Here is a 10,901-nt window from a genome sequence, read left to right as displayed (position 1 = left end):
TAGAGCAGGTCTAGACCACTCTATAATTTACAGATAGAGCAGGTTTAGACCACTCTATAATTTACAGATAGAGCAGGTTTAGACCACTCTATAATTTACAGATAGAGCAGGTCTAGACCTCTCTATAATTTACAGATAGAGCAGGTTTAGACCACTCTATAATCTACAGATAGAGCAGGTCTAGACTGCTCTATAATTTACAGATAGAGCAGGTTTAGACCTCTCTATAATTTACAGATAGAGCAGGTCTAGACCACTCTATAATTTACAGATAGAGCAGGTTTAGACCACTCTATAATTTACAGATAGAACAGGTCTAGACCACTCTATAATTTACAGATAGAGCAGGTCTAGACCTCTCTATAATTTACAGATAGAGCAGGTCTAGACCACTCTATAATTTACAGATAGAGCAGGTTTAGACCTCTCTATAATTTACAGATAGAGCAGGTTTAGACCTCTCTATAATTTACAGATAGAGCAGGTTTAGACCACTCTATTTTTATTAGTTGAATCTGCTGTTTTAGCTCACAGTGAATGTGTCGCTCATTCTCATAGTCTGTTTGGCTGTGACTTTCATTCCTGTCTTTCTCCCACCTCTCTCCTCATAACTTTCATTTAAAACATATTTTTCCCTATCTCTTTCTCCCTCTGCTGGTATCACCACTCATTAGAAACTGCATTTCCCAGGCAGTTTACAACATATTTCGTTCTCTTTATGCCATTTCCTTCTACCTAAAGCAACAACCACAAACAAACCACAGTGAATACACTCGCCCCCCCCCCCCCCCCCCCCCCCCCCACACACACACACACACACACATACACACACACACGGAGCACAACTGTCTAGCTCCCGGGGTGTCTGGAATGGAGTAACATCCTTCAAAGGCCGCGCAACGTTCTTAATTAAAGGCATGCATTTTGTCTCCCACTTTCTTTCGTGACAGAACTACGGGGCGTTTCGTTTGCCTCAGCTGAGACTCTATGAAGACAGCAGTGATGATAAAAAGAAAGAAATAAACAGCAAACCCTCAGCAACTCAGATGTGCTACTGTAGCAAGTCCTCAAGGAACCCTATCCTGAGAGTACCGTCATTTACATATTGCTTTGATGAAAGAATACATTTATTGGGTTTTTATTTGCATCAGTGGGACCAGATCATCTTTATTCCTCTTTGTCATTCTTCTACTGCCTCCCCAAAAACTGAAAACAGGAGAAGTAAAGGAAATCTAAATGTATGTTTTATTTTCAGGTCACATTGACATGCCGGTGGTAATTTGGATGTGTGTTAGAAGCTTCGTTTCTATGGGAAGGCTCCGGTTGCTGAAGGTGTGTTCTGTTCCTCACTACAAACAATCAGTCTGCTTCTATTTCTATCAGAGCTCACTGGGAAAATTTAGGACAACCTCAGCTGATTTCTTCACTTTTTTCTTTGCCAGCCTAAGCAATATTTCTGTCAGACTCCTAATGTGATCACAGTGTGGCCTACCCAGTCTAAGTTGTCAGACGCAGCTGAATGTGGACAGTGGCGTTATGTTTAGGGATGGACCTTAAAGGTCCCATGGCATGACCAACTCCCTTTATGAGGTTTTTTAACATTAATATGCATTCCCCCAGCCTATGGCCCCCAGTGGCCAGACATGGTTACAGGTGTAACCAGAGCCCTGGGTATCCTGCTCTGCCTTTGAGAAAATGAAAGCTGAGATGGACCCATCTGGAATGTTCACCTTATGAGGTCATAAGGGGCAAGGTTACCTCCCCTTTCTCTGCTTTGCCTGCCAAGAGAATTTGGTCCACCCGTGAGAAAGAGACATCCTGGATTACAAGCCATGCAAAACATGGCAGTTGATCAAGCCCACCCCCCCAAGATGTGGCATTAGGTACTGAGGCCTATATAAAAGAGACTTCAGATACAGTATTAGGGACCACTATGTCTATATAAAAGAGACTTCAGATACAGTATTAGGGACCACTTAGGTCTATATAAAAGAGACTTCAGATACAGTATTAGGGACCACTAAGGTCTATATAAAAGAGACTTCAGATACAGTATTAGGGACAAAGGTCTATATAAAAGAGACTTCAGATACAGTATTAGGGACAAAGGTCTATATAAAAGAGACTTCAGATACAGTATTAGGGACCACTAAGGTCTATATAAAAGAGACTTCAGATACCGTAATAGGGGACCACTAAGGTCTATATAAAGAGACTTCAGATACAGTATTAGGGACCACTAAGGCCTATATAAAAGAGACTTCAGATACAGTATTAGGGGACCACTAAGGTCTATATAAAAGAGACTTCAGATACAGTATTAGGGACCACTAAGGTCTATATAAAAGAGACTTCAGATACAGTATTAGGGACCACTAAGGTCTATATAAAAGAGAATTCAGATACAGTATTAGGGACCACTAAGGTCTATGTAAAAGAGACTTCAGATACAGTATTAGGGGACCACTAAGGTCTATATACAAGAGACTTCAGATACATTATTAAGGGACCAATAAGGTCTATATAAAAGAGACTTCGGATACAGTATTGGGGGACAACTAAGGCCTGTATAAAAACAAAAACAGAAAACCTGTAGTAAAAACCGAACGCCAACACAAAGACATAGGACGGGGACGGACAACGGATACATTTCCGATAGCAACAGAATTGGACCACTAAACATAAAATAACTTTAGAACATTCCATTCCGACTAGATTTAATCTCACTAGTGTTGGACAATAAATAGAAAAGATAAAATACAAAGAGAAGAACACTTAGCTTCCGCCCCCCCTCTCGGTGCTGTCCAGACCTGGGCCACATTCTCAACACGACGTGCACTGCGCCTTCCGAGCTGAACGTCATCTTCTCTCGGAGCTGTGTCCGAGGTGTCACCTGTTAACTTGTGATGATAGAAACGCAGAGGGTTGGCACACACAGCAGGGGGTGTGACGCACCCCCATTCCATTTAAATAACCGGTTTGCTTCCTTTCGTCAGGGCTGACCGTGGACCTGGTAGAGAACGAGGCGTTCATGTGTGCACGTACATGAGATCTACATCTTTAACAAGGAAGGAAACCTCAAAGAAAAGAACAACTTTTAATCAAATGAACACTGAACCAAAGAAAGACATAGTGAAATTTAAAGGTAGTGAGTATAGAAAAGGTTTGTCCGTCTGAACCTGAATTTGAAAGATTAGTAAAACACAAAAGTCAATGTCAATCTAAAATTCTTGCAATTGCTTCCCCCAGTCATCAACACGGTTTAATGAACTATGAGTGTACTACGAGTATTCACTTTCTAAGTATGGGATGTGAATAACACTGCACTGATAAAGACAACATGACATACAATAAATGTGCAGCTGCGGAGCCTAAAACTGTATCGGAGTAGTTCTCCATCTGTCGTCTCCTTGTCACATCTTCACTGAACTGAGCTCTGCTTTAACTTTCCTCACTGCGTTGTCTGTCTCTCCTCCAGCAGCTAGCGCTCTGTAGTATTTTGGTCTCTGTGTTTGTGAAGAAAAGAGTGTTCCTATCGAGGTTATGTTAAATGTTCAGTGCTGAGCTGCCTGGGACGGCAGATGGAGAGCTGCACTGGAAAGAGAGATCTCCTCTGGACGAAAACAAAACAGACAAACACAGGACAAAAATCACTGGCAGATTAATTATTACTACGAGTCAGGAGTCAAGGTAACAATCAGTTTGAAACGTTTTCTTCGTGAGGAGTGAATAATCTTTTAAAATACTGTAATATATTTAAAATATAGACACTTTTTTACCCTGCATAGTTGGACAAAAACTCCTACACTACCCCAAGAGTTTCCTCAGCAAGATTTCCCCTAATGAGTAAACATTTATTTGCATACTTGACACTAACGACCGATCGGTTATTGCTTAATGGACTCATATTTCTGTAATTGGATGAGTGTGCAAAGCTAATTAATTAGCAATTACCTGCTAATGGTGCATAGTCATGAGCCTGAAGCCGATTATCTTCCAATAAGAACTTATTAAGAGGTCTTGATTGCTAAGCAGCTTATCATTAACATGTTCATTGTCTGATAATTGCTGCATGTTCAATTTCTTTCTTCACTTTGTGTTGCTCAGAACACAGTGACTCTGACGGGACCGCAGGATGAACGGCGAAGATTTTCACCAACTCCAAGAATAATAGCTGGCAAGAAAAGAGCAGAATTGCACCTTTAATCAAAGTTGTTTAATGTGCACAATTGTGTCACTGTAAAGCATTGTTTACATTGCAGTTATTCAAAAGATTCAAGAATCAAAATCCTTTAGTGATCCCACAATGGGGACATTCACACTGTTGCAGCAGCAAGGGGGGGGGGGGGAGTGGGCTACAACAAACAGACAAACAAATCCTTACTAAATATAAGTAAGGAGAAGATACACCTGGACAGACACCTGCTGTATTCTGCACTTGGACAATGAGCAGCTCCTCTCGTGTCTTGCTCAACGGCACTTTGAGGTTTTCACTTGCACTAATTTTTCATAAGACAAATAACCCTGACCAGCAAACCAGTGGTAAAAAAACCTGCTGCTCAGTGAGACCTAATAGAGGCTCTCGCAGGCAAACATTAAAACAAACCATATGCTTATGACCCCGCCATTTTCTACTTTTACGAGCCATATTCTTTTGTGTTCTAAGAAATACTGAATGATAACTTTTTTAGATATTTCCCCAGGGGGAATTTAAAGCCTTTTGGAACAGAACTCTTCAAACACAGCCTCCCATGAAAAACATTGCTACAAGGACACAGACACACCTGTGAACAGCTTGACACTGATTGGATCAAAAGAGCGATCTTTTAAAAGAGCAGGAATAACTAAAAGGAATTATTCATACAAAATGACACACAAACTCGACATGTCCCCGCTCTGAATGCAGCTTTGGAATTTTCCAAATGAAGCGTTGTCATTTTCTGTGCTGTCTGTCCGTCTGGATAGGAGAGTGTGTTTGTGGCTTCTTTTTTAATCACCACGTTCACCCACTTTCTCTATGTAAACACAACATATATCTTATGCTCGGCACCCAGAGAAGCCAGCGGCTTATTAGGTCGCCATGGCAACGCTGAGATGCACCCAGGCTTGCTTCCATGCAGCTGGGACCCATTCTGTAATGCAACCTCAGGGGAATGCTGGGAAAGTGGAGTGGGTGGGGTCAACTGGATATTTATTGTATTGAATCAAATGTCAAGACTTTGATATTCGTTTGTTTTCAAGTTTTTTAAGAGTAGTGTGTTCTTTGCATAATAGAGCATCATAACCCTGATAGATGATAACCGTTACGGCAGCCAAAGTAGTGAGCTTGAATCTTTAGTAAAGAAGATATCCATTCAACCTAAGGTGTCTGGAAAACATTTGGCAATCATGAGTCTGTGTGGGGAATAAAGAGGGCAGGTGTTTTATCCAGTGATGATGGGGTTTACTCCAGGTAGAAACACATAAAAGTACTTGCATAACACCTAAAGATTTAGGTTTATTGTTGTAAGTTCACTGCAGCTATGATTTTTCTGCTTCACCTCGACTACCGCTTTGTGCCTGGAGATGTATAAATGGCTTGAACCTTTTCTCAAATCTGTTCGTGTTGTTTTAGTATTGTATTACTGCTGTATTAGGCTACGATATGGGAAGGGTTCGTCAATGTCAGTTAGTAATAATTATAATAATAATAACAATAACAATGCAGTAAATTACAATGCAGCAAACATTAGAGTTACCATTTTGGCCGAGGGTTTGCAGCGCTGTCAAAAATGCAAAGCTACTTAGTGTCAAGTATGCAAACTAGAATATAAGACATGTTTTCAGTTATTTCACACTTTTTCGTTAAGTACATAATTCCACATGTGTTTATGCATAGTTCTGATGCCCTCAGTGATAATCTACAATGGAAATAGTCATGAAAATAAAAATAAAAACACATTGAATGAGAAGTTGTAACCAAACCTTTGGCCTGTACTGTATATAAAACAATTAATCTAAGGACATTTATCAGATCTGAATTTGAATATACTGTAGCCTAAAACATTGTCAGAGTGTTAGCAACCAGAAGAGAAAGCAGAGAGGTTCTAGAGCAATGAAAGAGTCTGAGTAATAACATTAGCTCTTCTTCTTTTTACCTTGAGCTTTATTGACAAAGTCCTTAACCAATGCAGACATCACCTTGTGTTCTGTAATTTACTTCATCAAAAGAACTCTCCAACTTCCTACATCAACTGCACTAGGCATCCTCTTCTAGAACTAAAAACAACCTCTTGAAGTACATTTTTAATGCAGAAAAGAATACTTGCTTGCTGATGCCTGCATCTCAAGGATGCAAAGGTCGATCATAGCCATTCAACACCAAATGAGACTCTTTTAATTAAGACAAAAGACACCTCCACAGCAGTATGACATGTCACTTACTCTTATAACTACAAAATTCAACTTTTCAGCTTCAGATAAGGAGTGGATTGTTAGTAGCACACTTTCACACTCATGTCAGTCATCTTGATGAGCTGTCATCCTGCCCAAGGCTGAGGTACCCAGCATCCTCAGAGCCTCCACACAGGCGTTAAAGAAGCCCAATCTGAACCCTGACCATCTGCCATAACAAAAGGCAACACTGATGTTTACTGTTCTTGAAGATTTGGCATTACTTGCCTTTTATCTCCTGCTTCCTGGCCGCCCAATCAGCGTACTGCAGGTCACACAAAGTGGTTCATGCAAAACAAAACATGTCTGATATGACTGAGGCGCCAATGAAAAGGAAAAGATTGGATTTAGGTATGAAAAGAAAGGGTCACAGATAAACAGTGAGTGATGATTTACACTACTTTTTATTCATGTAATAACCTTTTGATATGAAAAACTTTAATAATGGAGCTTGAGCTGTACAAAATCCATAATGTCATTTGGGAAGATGTCACCAACATATATGAAGCACGATGATGTTAACTGGTACAAGAGCGTGTATCGATCCTAACAGGTAACTAAATCTACCTGTCAAGATAACGCCTTGAGCTCAGGGCTAATATATCTCAGTGAGGACATGAATAGCAACCGCTACGAGCTAGCGAGATGGCGGTGGCGGGGGTAACAAGCCCGTTGTTTAGCCGACATGTCACATGAATCAGGCCAATTGTATGATGGCCTTTTCTGCTGCGCCGGCCTTGTAAACACCAGGGTCAGCCGCAACAGTGATGGAGACATAAATGGGTCATATATATGAGAACAAGGCCGCGGGGTCAGTACAAACATGACCCCCCCCCGGAGGACTCATTCTCCCAGACTCCTTTATTGCTCGTTTCTATGGCAACAGTCTGCTCGGCGGATTGGCCTCTTAATAGTTAATAGCCAGCTTGTTCTTATAGAAACAGAAAAAAGGTAAAGAGCAGCTTCATGAGGTTTTTATGGTGACTGGACTGGCGGCTGATGGTTTCCCAGGGGCGTTTGACTCGCTGCTCTCTCCACTCCCAACACCCCCTCCTCGACCAACACATTAACATATACCCACTTCCATCCCGGGTCGAGTCGGCCCACTGCGGAGAAACAAAGATAATAATTGGCTCCAGTTTATCGTCCACTGCATTGTGTGCATCCTGCATTTGATCTATTCTTTGGTGGCAGCCAGCAACAGCCCAAAGAGGCTTCTTCTCAGCCAAGCGCCAATGAGCTCATCCATGAAACATCCCCCAAAGGCTCGGGGGCCATTAGGACGAGCAGCAATAGCTACATCAGGTGTGGGAGGGGTAAGTGATGGGATAGACATGAGAGATAGTAGATCACATTTCTGTGTGACAAGTACCTTAATTTAAAGCCGGTAGTCTGCAGGTTTTCATCTACCTGCTGATTGCAATTTTCAAATCCAAATGATTGTTTTTGCAAACTCCACTCAAACTAAATGGAGAGTTGCTGCAATTTTTTATTAATCACTGCAGTTTTCTGCCAAAATCTTCAGCGAACCTGGACATAAAGTGACTTTCTTTAGAGCCTGTCTTCGCAGGTATTGCTAGCCTGTCTTGACATGTCCTATTTGTGAAAAACTGTAAAATCTAAATATTGCAACATCTGATGCAACAACAGTCTGCTGTATGTACACTATAAATGAGTGTGGCTTTTGGTGAGGTATTCTGTTGAAGCCTGTTTCTGCAGTTTGGAACACATAACTAATCACTATCTAAATATAATTTTCCTGAACTCTGTTGCTTTAAAAAAAAAAAAATTACGTATTCCAAAGTGGTTTAACAGTTTTGTTTTAACAAACACGTCCACAAGATGATGGAAAAGGGGAAATGAGAAGGGAGTCAGCAGCAGGCAATGCCGCTTAAAATACACCGGGGGTGAAGAATGCAAACAGAAAATATGTCGGCGATTACCTCTCGAAAATTGTGAAAATGAAAATCTTATAATAGAAACAAAAGTTTCAGAGGGAAAGGCATGGGGGAGCAAGGTGGTGAAGGGTGAGGTGTTTTTAATGCTTCCTTCACAGATAACAGCTGATATCATCTGGATAGGCAGCATGATGCCAGCTGTTTTCATGCCGTCTTTGATTTATTTATTTTTATTATGTCGACGTCCTTTTACGCTGCACTTTAGGCGGGGATAAAGGATGAATGGACGCCGCTGTGAGGATGAGATAAATATAAAGTAGTCTGTTAAAAGAGTGAGGAAGAGCAATACAGAAGGGCAAGAGTGAGTTTACACAGAAGAATGTGAAAGGGAGGAGATAGAGGAACAGGGACAGAGTGGGAGGAGGGGGGGGTGAGGACGGACAGAGTCAGTGATAGAGTCCAGGCTGACACTGCACCAGTATTGACCTTTTATTTAAAAGGACATTGGGTTCAGTCTTGTTGTCAAGGCCGATGTGATGGATATGACGCTGTTTGACATTTTTACAATACAATTAATCAGACTGGTTGTCTGTGACAAGACTTGTAATTGGGTTTAAGAGATGCATTTGAAACAGTGCAAGTCTGCATGAATTCACTATTATTACTATTATGATTATTGGTCCAGTATTAAGCGAGATCGCTGCAGTCGGCAGTGGTGAAACAAGCTACACTGTAAGTTAATAGGACAGCTGTCCAGCTTGTCTTTACCTTCACAAAAGTTCTGTTTTGCCCCTAACAGACTCAGATTATTCTTCTAAGTGTCTGACAACATTATGGAAAGGATCCCTTCAGAGATAGACCTTTAAAACCGCTTTAAGACCTTTCTGTTTAACCAGAAACAGCTCTGAAGTTGCCAGCGCTAAACTCCCCAGACTCCATTTAAATAAACAGTATTTTTAGCGTGTATAGAGCCAACATGTTTTCATATGTAAATCAGTAAACTCTGTGTATATTTCAACCAAAACTAGAGTTGTGATGGTTGGAAAAGTGGAAAGATGACCGAGCATGGCTTTTAATAGTTTTATTTTGTTTCTGTTGACTTTAAATGAAGTGTGTTGCACGATGCTAAAATTACTATTTATTTACATGAAGTCTGGTGAGTTTAGCGAACGGATGTTTTTATATTTAAAGAAGGATTTTACTCTGTAATACAAAGGTCCACCACCTGAGAAATCCTTTCCATAATGTTGTCCAATAACTTAGAATATTAATCTGAGTCTGTCAAAACACGCACTTTAGTGAAGCTGGACAATTGTCCAATTAACTTCCACTGCAGCAATCTCGATTAATACTGGACCGATGTAAAAGATTGTTGTTCCCATCAGTCACTTAGACACTGAAACATAGGGTTGAAAAAAAAAAACATAGTTACCCTTTAAGCAATTACTGTATATGATCACACATACACACCCAGACATTGCTTTTTTGTCATACTTATATAATTTCTGTGTGTGAAGCTGCACAATTTTACTGTATAAGCTTTTATTGTATACAGATAATAAAGCTGAAACTTGTCAAAATCACTTATTTGGAGGTGAAACAGAAAGTAAACACACTGGAACTAAAGTAGGACATGTGGTTTGGTCTGCAAAACTGACCAGATGATTACAGTTGACAGTTTGTTTGCCCGTGTTTTTTTCATCCAACTTCTGTTACATACTAGTTATGTTATTAGAGAAAGGCGGTGTGTTCACAACCTCTCTGTCTTCTCGCTTGGGTTTCTGCCCTTTTGCACATGGCATTGTTGTTGCAACCTCGGAACTCAACAATGACAGTCAAAAATTACCATACGACTGATGTCAAAGACAACCATTTTTTTCCATAGAGCCGAGAATTTAAACTGTTCAGACAGAGGGGGTGTCAGTGACCATGGGAGGACACTATCTGCAGCTCAGGGCAGTGTGCTTCCATTAGCGATGGCAATATTAAGTGTGGACGCTACCAAGACCTACAACACCGTGGAAAAAAGCCAGGCAGGATCTGCTGCTGCTCTCTGATTCCAGAGACATTTCTCTGAAACATTATAACATTATGACAGACCTAAAAATCTAATGATATGTAATTCCCAAAATCTAAAGATATGTAATTCCCAATTACATTAAACTTGGAAAATCAGAAAATTCACACATTTAAAAGTAATTGTGTTAAGTAATTAATTCATTGACTAATGTATTATTTGTTCTGAAAGATGTTTCTTTTCCTGTTTGAATACTTTCATTTGGTTCCTCTGTAGCAATTAAACATACATGCTGTATAGTATCAGCTCTCCATTTCTGTTGTAAAAATCAATTATTAACCCTCTCGCATGAACACACAGGAAAACACATGGTCTAGTCTATTTCCACCTTCATGCCTTCTTTTATTCAAAACACACACACACACACACACACACACACACACACAAAGCCATTCCTCACAGTCAGCTGCTTCCAGTCTGTTTACAACCAGAATCTTTTGTTTTGGCCTGTTCCACTGTGTGCATGGGGGGGGCGGGGGGGGGGGGGGGGGGGG

The 10,901-nt window shown here is 40.6% G+C and overlaps 1 long non-coding RNA gene across 1 annotated transcript in view; it reads right to left on the bottom strand.

Annotated features, from left to right (window-relative positions):
• LOC117954849 overlaps nucleotides 1-10,901 on the bottom strand; it is a 17,904-nt gene that overhangs the window by 4,538 nt on the left and 2,465 nt on the right. Inside the window, exon 2 of the long non-coding RNA XR_004658905.1 lies at nucleotides 7,799-7,804. This is a non-coding gene — a long non-coding RNA (uncharacterized LOC117954849). The remainder of the gene's footprint in view (nucleotides 1-7,798; nucleotides 7,805-10,901) is intronic.

Source organism: Etheostoma cragini, chromosome 12 (genome assembly GCF_013103735.1).
Source record: "Etheostoma cragini isolate CJK2018 chromosome 12, CSU_Ecrag_1.0, whole genome shotgun sequence".
Classification (NCBI taxonomy): Eukaryota; Metazoa; Chordata; class Actinopteri; order Perciformes; family Percidae; genus Etheostoma; species Etheostoma cragini.
Note: the sequence above shows the minus strand (reverse complement) of the source record. Positions and strands in the feature narration are given on the sequence as shown.